Raw genomic sequence first — 15631 nt, 5'->3', positions numbered from 1 at the left:
AGAGGAGGCAAGGCAAAGGTAGAAAGAGAGAGAGAAGGAAAGGTGGTCCGAGGGAGGCGGACCGAAGGTACAAGGAGGTGACCGTGGCTGTCGAGGCTGGAAAAACTAACGTGTAAACCCAAAGATGCGAGCTAGCGCAGTGAAGGGGGTTGCAACGCGGCGATCGCTGGGAGAGGAGGAAAGAAATACTTCCCAGCTGCGCCATGTTGGAAAACCACTAGACCGTAGGGTGCGTAAAGGAGGAATCACGTAGCGGAACCTCCGCTCTCCCTTCCAGCGAGAAGCCGCCAACGCGGATACAAACGCCAAACAGGGCGGCGGATGACAGTAGGACTTGCCCGCCGCCATTGTATATAGTTAGTGTTAGGTTTCATTTATGTTTTTCTTTCATTTGGGGTGCTTGGACTATGCCCCACCTTTTTGTAGATAGTTCTTCATTAGGTAGTATTTTTTTGTAGGCTTCATTTCAATGGTTGGGCTCATGGACCCTGGATTTGTTATTTGTATATAGTTGAACAGTGGATTTTTTGTCATTTTTATTTTATTTTTCATTTGGGTTGTTTCATGTAATGGGCATTTCAATGTGGGGTGGATGTAATACGTGGTTGGTTCTTTGGGCAGGGGTGGCGTGTGTTGGGATTTTGGTGGCCATGAGGGCCATAATTGTGGTTCATGATGACGTGTTGGAGGGGGACATGAGTCGGGGCCTGCTGGCAGGTGCGCCTCACTGCCAGGTGGGTGGGGCAGCAGGGGGACATGAGTCAGGGCCTGCTGGCAGGTCCCTGTCACTGCCGGGTGGGTGGGGGTGCAGGGGGACATGAGTCTGGGCCTGCTGGCAGGTGCCTCTCACTGCCCGGTGGGTGGGGGTGCAGGAGGAAATGTGTCGGTGCTCACTGGTGCATGGTGACATGTGGGCAGGCTGGGGGCATGCCCAGGGTGGATGGGCTACCTGCGGGGCATTCCCGAGGTGGATGGGCTGCCTGCGGGGCATGGCATGGGGTGCAGGGTAGTCCCCTATGGTGTGGGCTGCCTGCAGGGCCTGGGGAGAGGGCAAACCTGGGAGGTCCCACACTGCAAATTCGCGTACAATACTTCCTGGGCACCCCCAAGATACACGTACACCGCTCGCCCAGCTAAATTGCTTGTGAAACTGCACGCGCACCCCTCAGAATACACGTACCCCGCTCGCACAAGGCCTATCGCGTCTGAAACTGCATGCGCACCCCTCAGAATACACGTACCCCGCTCACACCAGGCCTATCATGTGTGACACTCCCCAAACACCCATTAGAATAAACGTACCCTGCTCACACAAGGCCTATCGCGTGTGCTACTCCCCGCGCACCCCTCAGAATACACGTACCCCGCTCGCACAAGGCCTATTGCGTGTGATACTCCCCGCCCACCCCTTAGAATACACATACCCCACTCGCACAAGCCCTATCGCGTGTGATACTCCCCGCACACCCCTCAGAATACACGTACCACGCTCGCACAAGGCCTATCGCGTGTGATGCTCCCTGCGCACCCCTCAGAATACACGTACCCCGCTCGCCCAAGGCCTATCGCATGTGATACTCCCTGTGCACCCCTCAGAATACACGTACCCCGCTCGCCCAAGCCCCATCGCGTGTGATGCTCCCTGCGCACCCCTCAGAATACACGTACCCCGCTCGCCCAAGCCCTATTGCGTGTGAAACTTCCCAAACACCCCCCAAATGCACTGTCCCGGCCCTGTGAACTGGTGCAGGGTTAGCGCGGCCCTTTGCGCCAAATTGGGGATTTCAATGCTTTTTCCTTGCGCAAGGGGAGTTCTTGGGGGCGTAACTGGCGCTGCGAGAGCTTCTCTGCGCCAGCGCTCAAAATGGCTTTGATGTTCCATGAATACGCAGTGCGCCAGAATGCTGTTTAGCGCACACGGCTGGCGCACGCTACCTCTCTGCGCTGCTCGCATGCGCTGCCTCTGCGCTGGAATCTATGAATTACCCTGAATGTTTGCTAGCTCCTCATGGCCAGAGAATCTGCATTTTTTTCAAAGATCTTAAAGTAGCCACAAACCTACTCTTATTCAGTCTGCGGGCGCAGAATGCTACACAATGAGATGAATGATAAAGCCTCTTAGCATTACATTTGGGATCTTAAAAAAACCTCTTTACAAATGAGATCTATTGCGTTTTTTCTGAAACCGGCATACCCATTTCCATTATCGTTATCAACCCCCGAAAAGCATGGAGTGTCTTGTTTGTTCATAGCGGAGAGCATCTTGGCCTATTATGTTGCAATCTTAGTCAACTTGAATTGCTTTAATCAGTTCTTATACTGTTGCTGCTTATAATTTATTAAAGGTAAGTAAGCTGTGTCAGTAAGATTGGCGCTTGTAGCAGTATTACATCTTTATTAAGGTCTCTTTTCTTAGCCTGTATTATCGTATCTTACCCTTTGTTTCCCGGCCTTGTGACAAGCGTAGAACATGGGCTAGAGGCTACAGAATTCTGGGTCCAGCTTTTTACTTGACCCATGCAAGCTTGAATATCAAGATTGGAGACTGTTGATTGACTGAAAGTATTAAGTTTATAAATAGGTGCCATAAATCTAGCAAATGCTTTTATGTTGTTTGACCAGACAATGGCTGTACTCTGCACATTAATATTTAGAGTCCCTACACCATGGTTCATCGTAGAGACATATTCACGACCAAGGTCTGAGAAAGATGAGCATGTTCACTAAAATAATTACAAGAAAGAATCCATGGCTGATTTAGAAGCATAAGCAAATCTGGTATAATTACCCTGAATATTCTCCCTTACTCCCCCATTGAGCATAGCCTTTCGCCAGTTAGCAAAAAAAAATTGCACCTAAGCCACCTCAGCCTATTACTTCTAGATCGTAACATAATACATTCTGGCATTTACCCATAGAGATCATCAGACAAATCTCCCATTGCATACTTTCCAATGCATCTAGCATTAAAGTCTCCCCTCAAAAAATTACATTTTTGGAGTGAAAGATACCCAAGGTTCAAGTTGTACGGGGCCTAATGATTAACTAATAATACAAATCGTTCCACGTTATCCAGATTAAGAAATTGGCTATTCATTGCTAAAATAGTGTCATCTAATGCATCTTTCATAAATTATTGTGTGACAGAAGTTGTTTTTTGTCGCTCTAATAACAAGGCCTCCTTCGGCCACCCAATTGACCCTTCACTGTTGGATTAGAATAAGTGGTAAAACGGTCAAACAAGACTAGGGTCATCCAACCATATTTCTTGAATTAGGAATAGTTTATTATTATTAACCGTCTTTTAAGTGTGGAATTGCATACAATTTGCGAATGGCCCTTTGAAATTTTGAGATGATATCTAAAATCTGTTTTTAAATTAATCAGGAAGATTGCTTCAGGCGATTTGTAAGCACGCCGTTCATTAACGGGCATTACATCAAACCCCAAAATGCCCAAGCAGTCCATATTCGCCAAACCATGCGTGTAAAAAGTGTACATGCTAGATGAAGTTGAACTATTCTGGGATCATTTTGTAGAAAAAAATTCAACAAGAGTGCTATCATTGGAGGATTCAGACGCAACATGTTTAGGGCATGAAAAATAGCAAGAATACATGCACGATTGAGTTGAATGTCTTTATCTCAAAAAATATCTTCATTAATAAGTTGTAACGTATTTACAGGGACCAAAGAATACTTATTTCCACCTATGGAAGGAGGGATAGACTAATTTAACTTACTAGAGTTGATCAGGGCAGGAAAGTCTTCCCTGCACAACAACTCATTTTGTACCATGCAACCCTGCCAGAGCAGATAAGGGATTCCCTTTTGGGTTTACTTAATTGCAACATGTATCTGGCATCGATTACTACTTTTTAAATTCCAGCATCAGATTTATCATTGTTTGTGTCAATCCCACATTAACTTCTCAGATCACAATCATGGAGTGTTGTCTTTTGTTTTTTTCCTTTTTCTGCTGTACCTTTGCTTTTACGTGGGGTTAGAGCCTTCACTCATAGGGAGGCCCTGTTTGTTTTTACATCAATTTGCTCATTCTCCAATTCTATTGAGTCTGGTGTGTCATAATCTATGCCGGCATTGATGGAAAGGCCAAGCCGAGGGTTGTCATGTGATGGAATTATGTCCTTCATACTTTATTTGAAAGAAATTAGGGAATGGTCTTTTTTCTGTGAATAAAGTTAGTGGAGCACCCTCCATTGTCCGAAACAGTTATCTGCATATTAATGTTTGTGATTTTTAGCTTATACACACGTGTCTTCATTCATTTGTTAGCTGGAGATCATTTGAAGGAGATGGGCATTTTAAAAGCGGGTTACTTATCAACTGCTGGGCAGTGCCATATATTGGCTTTTCACCTTGGATCTGCTCAGGGCAACTTATCAGATTACGGCTTGTTATGGCTGGTCAGTAAATTAGAATCACAGAAGTTAAAACTCTCCTGTTAATTCCAGAAAAGTAGACAAGGTGAATCAAGTAAAACGGTTGTCAATCTCAACCTTGACTCCTGTCTCACCACCTCTCTGCACAATCAGTGCTTACTTTGTGGCGGGTGTTTTCCAGAGTTCAGCCTCACCACTTATTTCTGAGCCCCGACATTCATTGTCCGAGACTCAGTTTGATTATGACGCGCTGTTGTGTGTCTATTTTAACTGTGTGTTATAAACACACAAAAAGCAACAACAGTGAGCAAAGGCCAGGGTTTCTACATCCTGAGCCAGTTTATTGCTATTCATGAACATGCTGACCCAGACAGGCCGGGCAGTGCTAATGATCTATTTGCGTGGATATCAATGCATTGAAAGATGGCAATGCTGGTCCTTGTGCTGGCAATGCCCACACACTGCTCCAGGCAGTCTGCATTGTATTGGTGCAGCTCTATTTGTCTAATATCCAGCAGCACTCTTGAGTGCCAAACTATTCAACTAGTCAGTTCAGTAAGGAAAAACATGTTTGCTGTATTTTGTACGGGTATATGGTCAACCTGTTTCACTTGATACCCATAACATCAGAGCATAATATTAACAATGATGATGTGTTTAAAAAAGCACGAAACATGGATCTTATTTCAAGACACTACGAGTATGTTATTGTTTTGTTATGTGCATTTGTATCTCTAAACCACGCGTGTCTTGGTCAGTGCATCCATCACCTCCAATGAGCTGGTGGGAGTTCCAGCTGCAACCCAAATATGTTGACATTGTGGGGAGCAGCTATGTGTGGTGCCAACAGTGGATCAGGAGATACCTGCCCTGATGTGTCACAAGCATGCTAGACACTGGCACGTATTTATTTTACAAATTAAGCATTGCTCACAACTGCACCAACTGCTGCAGCTACTCTTGTATCCTCACGCATGCACTGGTGCTGTTGTAATCCCTACCAAAGCTCCTCCACCGCCACAAGCTGCAATCAATGAAACCTGTCCTGGCTGTCTTCTGAGCTGCTACAACTGCGCTTGTCTCACCTACATCACAATGTACCACAGTTCAAGCAAGTAGGAGAGGTTAATCTCCCTCGGATCAGTGAGCGTTAATAAGTGTCAACTACAGCATACAAGGCAGGGCCTTTGAGAAATAACATTTACTTAATGTCTCTTGAATATTTTGTGTTTTTATTGCTGTTTTAGGCAGATTGAATAGTCATTTGGTTGCTCTGAGGCTTGAGTGGTCAATCGCTTGCCTTCAGTGCACAATTTCTTGAATCTTGTGTTGGTGATGAGCCATTTGTTGCTTGATGTTAGGTTTTGTGAGGGCAAATACACGTTAATGTTCAGGTACTCTGGGCCAGTGCAGGGCAAGACCTTATGAGTGATTGACTGTTTTAGTGTTAGCTCATTGAGAGATTACAGACTGGGAGACATGGGGCCTTGTATTCTACCTTTGCAGGTAGGAGGACTGATTATGATCAGCTGTTTTGGAGAGGCTGTTGGCATACGGTTGGTTATATGGATGTGGTGAAATGATTGCTTCGATCAAATTCTTTTGTTGGAATAATTCAGCATATAGGAGGTGGGGTTGGAAATTGGCGACTGCTGATTGCGTGAAATTGTGTTTTGAAGGAAAAGGGCAGAGTCTAACATGACGCCAAAGTTCTTTGCCTCTGAGGTGGGTGTCAAAGGTTGGGGTGGGGAGTATGGTGGTCTGTAATAATTTTGCATTTATATAGCGCTACCAACCCTCAGGCATCTGAGCGCTGCTTATTATTACCCAGTTTGTGGTGCTCATTTATCGACCTCGGAAGGATGAAAGGCTGAGTTTGGCACTGCTGGGATTCGAACCTGCGTTGGCAGGCTGTGTACTGATGTCAAAGGGAGTGCTCTACTCGCTGTGCTATCTGACTGGCTGTAGAATTGGCAATGGGAATGGCGAATAAGAAACGCGCTTTAAACCAAATGTGATTGCTTCCATTTTGTACCCACATTTATCAGGAGCAGCAATCTGAAATCCACTTGAAGGTCCGCTTGTGAGAGGGAAGTGGTGCTGAGTAGGTTTGGGTCCGTTTTACTGGACTGAGCTGTATGTCATCTGCATATCATTTGTATCGCCTTGTAACAGGGCTAGACGCTTTGTTTTAGGCTTCCTATAGACTTTGAAGAGCCATAGAGTAATGGCTGATTATTTGCAAAGGTTGCAAAGCGACAGTATTTAGAGAAGAACTGGCTCATTTTAACCTGGTACAAGCATTCTTTCAGCGATCATTCAAACCTCTTTTTGAACACTGTGGAGTAGGATATTGTGATCAACTGTTCTCTGCTGCTGATGGGTCAAAATAATCCAAAAGGTAGGCTTTCTGGCATTTATAATATTAAGGTTTTCCCCGATGTTATAAAATGTTGTTTCAGTGCTTCTTGATTGCCTGAAGCCTGACTGGAGTCTCTCCAGAAGATGGCAACGTGACAAGACACAGGAGGAACGTGGGGTACTCTGAATAGTGCATTGTTTTGCCATGAACAAACAGGATGGAAATCATTGCAAGAACCCCTTACAGATAGCACAACAAATTTGGGAGTGGTGCACAGGGGCATCGGGGGAAGGGAAAGATCATGTTGTTGGACCAACACAACCCTGGGGTACTAAATTGCACAACAGTCTCAGCCAAGAAGTGCAGCATAACCACAAGTCGGATGTGCATATCAATACACTCCAGGGCATCTTCCACAGACTTCGATCTGTACACAGCACAAGATGAAGAAAAATGGTAATACTTTGCCCCCAGATTCTCAGAGCAAGGGTTTCAGGGCAATACCCTATTAATCATTTGAGCAGGGATATTTCAATATGCTTTTTCCCTTGCTCCAGTTGTGCACATGGTAGTAGAAAAGATGCAGAAATCGCATATGACACTAATGTTCCTCTCTCAAACATGGACAAGACAAGCAGTGCATTCATGAGTTATGTAGACCACATTATGAGATCGCGGCTTACGCAAAATGATATCACTCGGGTACAGAAGATCACACACCCTACTCCACACTAAAGGTTAAAACCTGGCCCTTGAGGTCGTGGTTTGGACTCTTGAAACTGTTCCAGAGATGTAAGGTTCTATCAAAGGAGGCATGCAAACCATATATAATGTTTTGCTACTTTACTAAATTGAGGAGGTAAGTTATCTAGCACACAAGACATCTGGTATAGGCACAGAATCGGATGTCCAAATCTATCACACCAACTAGTTTATGGACTAGCATGCAATTCACCGAAAGTTCATCTGTCGGCATTGGCTGCTTTTAAGATGGATTTCTAAAATCAGCCAGTGTGGGGAGGATTTTAGGAGACCACCCTATTTATAGTAAATATGGAACACACATAAGTTAGCCAAAAACCACTTGGGCAGAGTGGAAGAGCAGTTATGGCTTAGTCTCAGGGAAAGTGTGAGAGTGGGTTAGGGCTACAATGGGTTCACACAGAACACCACCAATAATTCAAGTAAGGCATTAAGTATATAAAAATACTATTATTTACTAGGCCTTTCTGAACACACTAAGCATAAAGAAATCACAGTTAAGTAATGTAATTAAAAACATATATATATATATCACATGCTGTGCATAGGCTGACATCTAGTGGAAGCTGCGGGGTATTAAGTTGTTGTTTACGAAACTCAAAAAGGGACGTCGCCGGGGTATGCCAGTAACACTATCCCTAGTGTAATGTCCACTGTACCCATGATCCCTCACGCGTCGAGGTCCCTCAGATTGTTTTTCCCACCATTTCAGACGGACGTGTATAGTGGAGTTCCTCTTTCGGCATAAAGCCATTGACTATATCAGTTATCAATAGTATTTCTTTCTATCCTTTCACCGACTTCTGAAACATCACGCCAGTGAAGACAGAGAAACTGCCCGTCGAAGGACTACCACAACGAACCGTTCAGCCTTGGAAGGCTGCCCCGGGCCTCAGCCCAGACATTAAGGAGAGTGGGGGGGGGTTATTTTCGGATGTATATACCTCCCTTCCTACATTTTATTCGGCCAGCTGCCATACCCTGTAATAATAGAAAATGCCCCTTTTAATTTCTGTCCCAAGTGTAATCGTAAATTCCTGTGGGTAGAGAAACATTTAGTTTGTAACTTGTGTCTCACAAGAGACCACATCGAAAAGGCTTGTCGAGCGTGCAGGTTCTTCAAGCCAAAGACGTTAAAGGACTGCTCCACAAACCGCTGGGCCCACTACGCCAAGCAGCTCAAGGGCATGGAGGTAGAAGGCGCCTTTAGCGGTGTCCAGCGACGGGATAGCTCCAGCTACCCAAGCTCAGGCCCCCGACCCAGGAGGACAGGCTGGCGGCCATGTTGTGGGGACTACACCCGGTGGCGGAAGCACTACAAAGACACACACCACTTAGCACATAAGCCCAGGTCGAGACTCGGCACATGGGTCGAGTGATCGGCAGCGTTCGACACCCATGGAAAGGTCCGCTGAGTCCCGGTCCTCTGGGCAATCTCGCTGGAGATCGGCACACGACAGGGCCCAACTGTCGAAAGACGGCAAGGGTGTTGCTTGTAAAACTCCCTCCGAAGGTCGATCGTCCGCGGACAAAGCCTCGGCCCTACCCGCATCTGAAAATCGACGCTCGGCGTCAGATATAGTAGTAGGCCCCAAAAAGGCAGTTAAACACACCTCTGGGCCCTGGGGTGTGGGGGTGGGGTACATCACAAGAAATCCTCTAAAACACCTCATAGGGACAAAAGCCCTCTTGGGGATAACACCCATCAGAAGGAAAAACCTAGAGAATCCAGACCCATAGAGAAACCTAGAGAATCTAGGCCTATATCTCACATGGAAAAATCTAAGGTAGTACTTCCCACAGATGAGGACTTGGGATAACCACAGGTTGAGGGGAAAGTCCTAAGTTCCAAAGAATGGTCTTCTCAAGACAGAGTGATGAGAAGAATTACTTTTATGGCCAATTTTTACGAGAACAACCCTGATTACTTTCAGAGTTTCCACTCCTCTCCCCACCTCAGCTCCCTCTGGCTCACAAGCCTCTGCTCTACCTACTCAACCCCCTTCTAAGAGGTCTCGTACTAATGTTCCATTACAGAGTACAGTCCTAGATCTGTGACCCAGAATCATACCACGAAGATCATCTCTATTTTGTAGGGGCAATTGGCCCTCAATTTGGTGATCAGGATACAGCAGACCCTTTTGGGGGATGACGAGGACCAAGAGGCTGACCAAGAAGCCAATATGTACTCTATAGACTCCCCTCTTAACCAAGACACTCCAGTTGTCGATTGTCCTATTGATAATCAACCCCTCCTCAATGAGGTACTAGCCAAGGCGGCTGAGCACCTTCAGATTGACACCCAGGAGGTACAGGAGGATAAGGTCTTTGCAGAACAAATCCTAGGGGGCAAGAAAACAGTGGCCCAGTTTATCACGCTACTGAAGTCAGTGCAGCGCACAATACAACCATCTTTAGAGGGCCCCTAATCTCACACGGGCTGTAAACCCACGTCTAGAGAAATTATTTAGACCCGCACCTTCAGACCCATTATATATTAGAGGGCAACTGAAACCAGACTCATTAGTTGTGACTACAAATATAAAAAAAGCGGGCACACCCCTTGCGTCCGCTGAGGTTCCACCCGTTAAGGAGAGCAAAAGGATTTACGCCATGGGTTGAAAGATCGCCTCTGCGGCTTTTCAGACCAGAATAGCGAACAATGCAACACTTTTGGTCAGTTACAACTGCCACAAGTGGGAAGAAATGTCGGCTTTACTTTCGTCTGCCCCAGAGCCGCTGACGTCCGAGCTAGCACAGGTGGCTGTAGATCGGAGGGCAGTGTCTCGCTGTCTTCTTAAGACCAACTTTGACGCAGCGTCCAGTGCCGGAAGAGTCATTGCACAGGGGACTGTTATTAAAAGGCATACATGGCTGCGCCCGTCAGGTTTTAGACCAGAAACGCAGGCCACCCTAAAACATGCCTGTTGAACCGAACATGCTCTTTGGTAAAGCCGTCAAAGACTCCCTTAAGACAGCAAAGGACAAGCATGACTGACTTAAATCTTTGGGTCAGCTCACCAACAAGTCTTCCGGACAGAGGGGTAATGGCAATTTTCGCTGTTTTCGAGGCCAAAACTCTCAATGAGGATCCAGCTACAGTTAAGGTCAGTGTTCCTCCTGGGGAACTAATCAAGGCCAGTCCTCCCAGGGTTATCCTATAGGACAACACAGAGGTTGTGGCTGGGGCAGAGGCCCTGCTCAAGGTGGCACACCACCTCAGAAGCAGTGACATTCCGCTTCAGGTGCCCTCCCATGCTTTTCCAGTAGGATGACGCATTTCCAGCTTCACCCACGCAGACAGATGGGTGCTGTCCGCAGTAGCAGGTGGATACTGTATAGAACTTCTCCAATGTCCCCACGACCACCCCATGACCAAAAATCCAGTCAGAAGAACACCAGAGTATCCTTCTCGAAGAGTTAGCCACACTTCTATTAAAGGACGCCATCAAAGTTGTCCCGAGCAACCAGGTAAACAGGGGTATGTATTCAACTTACTTCCTTTTGCCAAAGAAAGATCTAACAATGCACCCAGTATTAGATTTGCGCCCTGCAAACAAGTATGTCAAGCAACAAAAGTTCTGCATGACTACGCTACAAGAGGCAATCCCTCTACTAAAAAAGGGGGATTACATGGCAACACTGGATATGAAAGATGCCTATTTTCATATTTCAATGTTCCAGCGCACAGAAGATTCTTGCGTTTCAAGATAGCGAACCAGCACTACCAATTCAAGGTGCTGCCCTTCGGAATAGCCTCTGCTCCACAAAGGTACTGGCGGTGGTGGCAGCGCACCTGCGCAGGGAGGCAATCCCAATGTACCCTTACCTGGACGACTGGCTCATTACAGGGGAATCCCCCCTGATTTGCAGACAAAACATTCAGGGAGCAGTCAACCTCCTCTTTCAATTGGGCTTCTCCATCAATGATAAAAAGTTAAGCCTAGTGCCAAGCACTTCAAAACAGTTCCTAGGAGCTGTCTTAAACACAGAGGAGGGGTTGGTCTTTCCATCAGAGGAAAGAGTACAACATTTGTTACTGCAAATACCACATTATCAGGCTGGCTGTCAGATAAGGGTGTTCATAGCTATGCGTTTAATAGGCATGATGGCATCTTGCATTTACCTAGTTCCTTATGCGCGCCTGCGCATGCGACCCAGGCAGGAGTGGTTGGCGTCTCGCCAACACTTGTACAAAGTCTTCGCTGGTGGACAAGGGAAAATCTAACGAAAGGAAAACCCTTCTACGATCCAGAGGTACAGGCGGTTGTCATTGGCGGGGTAGGGGGCTCACTACCTTTACCACACAGCTCGGGGTGTGCGGTCTAACACTGTAGATCAGAATCACATCAATCTGCTCGAACCTCTGGCAGTATTCAAAGCCCTCCAGGCATTCAAGCCCCATTTTAACAAACCTATCTGTGCAGATCCTAACAGACAGCACTACAGCGATATTTTATATCAACAAACAGGGGGGTACACATTCTCCAAATCTGTCCAGACTTGCGCAGCAAATTCGGAAATTGGCACTCATATCGTCACAACATGTTCCAGGGGAACTCATCTCTCTAGCAGACTCATTGAGCAGAGATCCCCTACTAGAGAAACACAAGTGGCACCTACGCAAAGGAGTCGTAGAACACTTCTTTTCTCAATGGCGTTTCCCCACTATAGACTCATTCGCCACAAGCGAAAACAGTCAATGCCCAGACTTCACATCCAGGTTCCCCCAGCCAGGCTCCAATGGGAATGCCCTACGATGAAGTGGTCAAGGAAATGTGCTTACCGTTCCGCCCCTCCCCCCCCAACACCTCTCATGAGGAAGGTGGTGAACAAAATACACAAGGAACCAATGACGCTTATCCTAGTTGCTCCTATGTGGGCAAGACACCCATGGTATCCACATCTGTGCAAACTGGCGATGTGCGATACCATCAAACTCCTGTGCAAGTACAATCTACTCACCCAGCACGAGGGACTAACAGTGCACCCGCAGCCGCACTCAATGAACTTGGCAGCATGGCTCCTGAGGTCATAGAGTTCTGACATCTCAACCTGCCACAGAGATGCATGGATATCTTGAAAGAATCAAGAAAACCAAACTCTAGGCACTGTTACTTTGACAAATGGAAAAGATGTGTAATTTGGTGCCAGTCTAAACAGATCAACCACATAGAATGTACTCCATCCCACATTCTAACTTATATGCTCCATTTGATAGATGCAGGGTTAGTATTCAACTCCCTGACGTTCCACGTGGTGTCCGGTTCCCATACCATTTCCCTTACTATTCACACTTAAGGCATTCTGGTTTAAAACATTCATGCTTCAGACATTCTTCTTGGAGGGTAGGGTTGTAGGAATGTTGGGCTGGCTGGTAACTAAGGGAGGTGAGTGATGTGGTATGCTTGGGACAGTGTTTAAGAGAATTTCTTTAATGTAGTTCAGGCAGCCATTGTCAGCCCAGGACAAGATGGGGGCTCTGAACAGAAGATTTGATTGGTTTTTGTAGGGTGTGAGGTAGTTTTAAATTACCTAAAGAATTCTAAACTGCCTTTCATCTAAGTAATCACCAGAGCAGGTCGCAGTTTTAGAAGTTCCTGAAATCAATTAAAGAAATCAAAGTCAGACAGAAGTAACTTGGTCAGAGAGGAAGAGTGACTCCTACACTCCGAGCCAGTGAAGCAAGTGAGTCACAGAAGTCACTTCTCTGAAAAGGAGAGCAGAGAAAATCCAGCAACTGGCACACAGATGAAGAAAGCTAAGTGATGTTTTCAGTTTATCAATTGTTAATCATAAGAAATGTTCGTTGAGTTTATTAGCAGTTAAAAAGTTTTTACAGAAGGTTCAGTTGCATAAATTTGTTTTTGTTTGAACAAGGATACGCATCCTGTATGGGAAGCAGTTTAAAGCAGTACGCTCTTAGTTAAGGAGGTTCACGTTCAGCGCGTGTTTTAAGAGTGGTGCAATTAAGAACTAACAAACTAAATTTCTGACGGTGTCGCGTGCAACATTAACTAAATAGCGTTTCATTGCTGCGGGCTTCGTTCAGAGTTTCCGTCAGAGTAAAGGAACTTCTTATCTCCATGGGCGCACATGCGCAAAGCTTCACAGCCCGAAGTCGTTGCTCAGTCAGCTCGCGAGCCGCGGTTCGGGGCATCAAGAGGGGAATTTACTTTTCGGACTGTGTTTAAAGGTTAACAGGACATTTGAAATTTGAAATGCCACACAAACAGCGTTTTTGAAAAGTACTTTCAGTGGCTGTACAGTTTTTTTCAACAACATGGTGAGCAAGCCTCAAGGGCAGAGTTAGAATTAGAACACTCAGGGGTACGAGCAATGCTATAGCCCAAGACTCAGACTCGTCATCATAAAGGCAAGGACTCATTCAAGTGTATACAGAAAAAGTGAGATAGAAGGTCACCGTAGTGGTTTGAATTCTCTGAGGAAGCTAATGTACATTTTCATGTGAAGAAAAAAGAGGAGTTTCCCATGTCAAGAGTTACTGAGGGGATTTTTTTGGAAAAGACAAGGAAGTCAGCTTGAAGGCAGGAAGACTTTCAGCTTAAGCATTAAATCTAAGATTAAAAGGAGTTTTCAATTCAAGAGGTGAGTTCTTCAAACTTTCACATTTAAGAAGCCTATCAGCTAAAGGAGCATAGGCAGCAGGTATGGTGAAGGAGAATAAGGGGGAACAAGCAATCCAGAGATGTAAGAAATGTAAGGTTAATGTAATGTGTGTAATTTTTTCCTAGGTATCTTCTAAGAAATCCAGTCCAGAGAAGATTGGGTTCAGAGGTCGAGACCTGGTGGAAATCTGCGTTTTATTTTTTAGTTTCTCCATTTCCCCTTTCCCCTTGAGTTTGACAGTTTGTTATTTGTAATCTAGAGACTGTCAGATTGCCAGGCTTGGGGGGGTCTGGTGGGCGATCGTCACTCCTGCAGGAATTCAGAGACTGGACCCAACACATGGCGGCTTTGTCAGCCTGCATGACCTCTCATAATAAGGTCTCATGGTGGAAAGTACAGGTCATCAAGGCATTTATGGAAGGAGTAAAGAGACTCCACCCTCCAATTCCTAACCCGCCACCAGGTTGGGACCTCAGTGTGGTACTTGCTAAGCTCATGGGACCGTCTTTCGAGCCTATGCACAAGTCTAGTCCCAGGCACCTGACTTATAAAACTTCCTTCTTAGTGGCTGTCACTTCCATAAGAAGGGTTAGTGAAATTCAAGCATTGTCAGTGCAAGATCCTTTCTTTGTTGTACACAAAGACAAGCTGGTTTTACATACTCGCCCTAGGTTCTCCACTAAATTCATCTCCAAATTTCACGTAAACCAGTCAATTGAGCTGCCGGCTTTCTTCCAGGAACCCAACAGCTCAGCTGAGGTAAAACTCCACACACTAGATGTAAGGAGAGTGGTCCTCTACTACGTAGACAAAACCAGACCGCTAAGAAAAACAGATCGATTGTTTGTCTCCATAGTGCCAGGCAGAGAAGGTTACCGCATTTCTAAGAATGCCATCTCTAGTTGGATAGTCAGATGTATCCAACTGTGCTATTCCCTATCAGATAAAACACTGCCTTTTGCGCCCGGGGCTCACTCCACAAGAGGTACAGGAGCCACTCTGGCTTTCATTGCAAATGTCCCCTTAGACAGTATTTGCAAGGCAGCTACATGGAGCTCTGTACATACTTTCACTCGGCACTACTGCATTGACACTCATTCCAAGACAGATACACAAGTGGGGCAAGCAGTTCTAAGACATGTATTCACTCATGAACCTTCTCACATACCACCTCCTTCTTCCACTGCTCACTAATCTATGCACAGCATGTGATCTAAGCAGATTTCGCAAGCCTCAGAAGGGATACATTACTCACCGTAATCGTATTTCTGATGCTTGTATCTGCTTAGATTCACATGCGACCCACCCTTCCTCCCCTCGGAGAGAAGGCGGATGGATGCTTGTAGTCTTATCTATCTGTCTGCTTGGATACTCTGTACTCACACTACCTCATGTCAGAAAAAATACAATCTGAGGGTCCTACACGCGTGAGGGATCATGTGTACAGTGGACGTCACACTAGGGATAGTATTACT

The 15631-nt window shown here is 45.9% G+C and overlaps 1 protein-coding gene across 2 annotated transcripts in view; it reads left to right on the top strand.

Moving 5' to 3' along the window:
• Positions 1-15631, top strand: part of HROB (homologous recombination factor with OB-fold) — a 526210-nt gene that overhangs the window by 465165 nt on the left and 45414 nt on the right. The window lies entirely within an intron of this gene.

This window comes from Ambystoma mexicanum, chromosome 13, assembly GCF_040938575.1.
Source record: "Ambystoma mexicanum isolate Mex_15411 chromosome 13, UKY_AmexF1_1, whole genome shotgun sequence".
Lineage (NCBI taxonomy): Eukaryota > Metazoa > Chordata > Amphibia > Caudata > Ambystomatidae > Ambystoma > Ambystoma mexicanum.
The sequence above is the reverse complement of the archived record's forward strand: the minus strand, read 5'-3'. Positions and strand labels throughout refer to the sequence as shown.